General features: G+C 42.7%; 1 pseudogene; it reads left to right on the forward strand.

Annotated features, from left to right (window-relative positions):
- Positions 1-253: 253 nt before the first annotated feature.
- Positions 254-1,696, forward strand: LOC143645266 (bifunctional methylenetetrahydrofolate dehydrogenase/cyclohydrolase, mitochondrial pseudogene; annotated as a pseudogene).
- The last annotated feature ends 476 nt before the right edge of the window (positions 1,697-2,172 follow it).

Genomic DNA, 2,172 nt, shown 5'->3' on the forward strand with positions numbered 1-2,172 from the left:
GGAATGATGGGTTGGGGTCAGCTGGCTACAGTCTGAAATCCCTCACTTAGACTTCATTCTGTTTAGGCTTCATTTTGCAGGTGTTGAGGTGTCAAGGGTTTGTGAAATGGGAGTGATTAGATCCGATTTTTGTTTCATGGCAATTACTCTAGCAGTGTTGTGAATTGGGTGGGGAAAGACTGCTTAGAGGGTAATTAGAACCCTGCCACCTTTGGGAATGTCTGAGCCTGTCAGGTGTTCACTTTTCACACTCATGGCTCCTCTCTGGAGCAACCCAGAATTCCTGGACTTTCTGGAATTTGATGACCTTCCCTGCTGCAAGTATGAATCATTCTGCACACGTACATTGAGCATGGAGAGCTTGGAGAGAACAAAAGCATCCCATATGATGGCTAGGGAGTTATGGGACCTAAAGGTATTTTTCACAACCCTTGAGCAAAGATGTGGCCATGGGCAGTGTCTCCACTTTTAGCTTATATAAAAGAGGCAGAGCCCAATGAATTCTACAGGTCATTAAGTCCAGTTGTGAATCCCATAGTCCTTGGAGGTGAAGTAATTGTTCAGTTCACAGGGATCCAGGACCAGAGTCTAATGGGGTGTGCACCCCATTAAGTGCTTTATGTAACAGCCCAAACCACAGAAGTTCTTCCTCGCTGAGTAGAGCTGCTGCCTCCACTCGGTAGTTGCAAATGAAGCTGTTATCATGACTGGTAAGAAACTTGTCCAGCAGATCAAGCAGGAAGTGAGGCAGGAGGTGAAAGAGTGGGTAGCCTCAGGCAACAGGCAACCACTCCTGAGTGTGGTTCTGGTTAGCAAGAACCCTGCCATCATTCCTAGGTCCTCAACAAGACCTGGGCAGCCGTGGATGTGGGAATCATCAAAGAAATTATTTTGAAACCAGCTTCGATTTCAGAGGAAGAACTGAATTCGATCTATAAGCTAAGTAATGATGACAGTGTAGATGGCCTTCTTGTTCAGCTGCCCCTTCTAGAGCACACTGATGAAAGATTTGTGAGTCTGCTCCTCCAGACAAGGATGTTGACGGCTTTCATGAAATTAATGTAGGGCGAATGTGTTTGGACCAGTATTCCATGCTCCCTGCTATCCCATGGGGTGTGTGAGAAATAATCAAGTGAGCTGGAACTCCAGTGCTAGGGAAGAATGTGGCTGTGGCTGGAAGATCAAAGAATGTTCGAATGTCCACCACAATGTTATTACCTGGAGGAGATGCCACTGTTACAATACCTCATCACTATGGTCCCAAAGAACAGTTGCAGAAACATACAATGCTTGCAGATATTGTGCAGATATTCCAAATCTGATCACAGCAGTTATGACCAAGGATGGACATCATTTTTATGTTGGAATAAACAGAGCTGAAGATGCCGTAACCTCTAAGCCCAAGTTAGTTGGAGATGTGGATTTTGAAGAAGGCAGGAAGGAAGCCAGTTATATCACTCCAGTCCCTGGGAATGTCAGTCCCCTGACAGTGGCAATGCAAATGAAGAGTACCATTATTGCTGCAAAAAGTCTGCTGAGGCTTGAAGAGCAGAAAGTCCTGAAGTCTAAAGAGCTTGCAGTAGCAACCAATCAACAGTTTCATCTTCTCTTCTATGAACAGCCTTCCAAGCCAGTTCAAGATGCAAAACAGGCCGATAAACATGCAATATTTTTTTATTCTACTGAAATGGTTTAAAATGGTGCTTTGTATTTATTGAAAGTTTAAATGGATTGGTGTTTGCACAAATACAATTATCCTACTGGGTCATGGGACCCAAGAGAAGACATTCTCATGATCCCTAGCCATTCAGTACAGGGCACTGTCACATTGCAAGTGGATGCTTAATTTTGTCAGGCCACTGCAGTTGTTAAAACTTGCCTTTTCTAGGATTGCTTTCCCAAGTGTTACTCCAATAAGAGTTTATACCCACATTAGGTTCCAAATCTGTGGAGTTCCAATGGTCAAATCAAAGGAAAAACATTGCCAGAGAAAATTATGGGAATGGTAAACAGGAGGAAATGATAGCAATTGAGTAAGAAAAAATTACACAGATTTATACATGTATTCGTTGTTAGCCAGATTTATCTAAATAAAACAATTTGGTGGAAAAGAAAAACAGCAAAAAAAAAAAATCAAAGCTTGTATTTTTCAGACCTATTGATATTTGATCT

Source organism: Tamandua tetradactyla, chromosome 8 (genome assembly GCF_023851605.1).
Source record: "Tamandua tetradactyla isolate mTamTet1 chromosome 8, mTamTet1.pri, whole genome shotgun sequence".
NCBI lineage: Eukaryota > Metazoa > Chordata > Mammalia > Pilosa > Myrmecophagidae > Tamandua > Tamandua tetradactyla.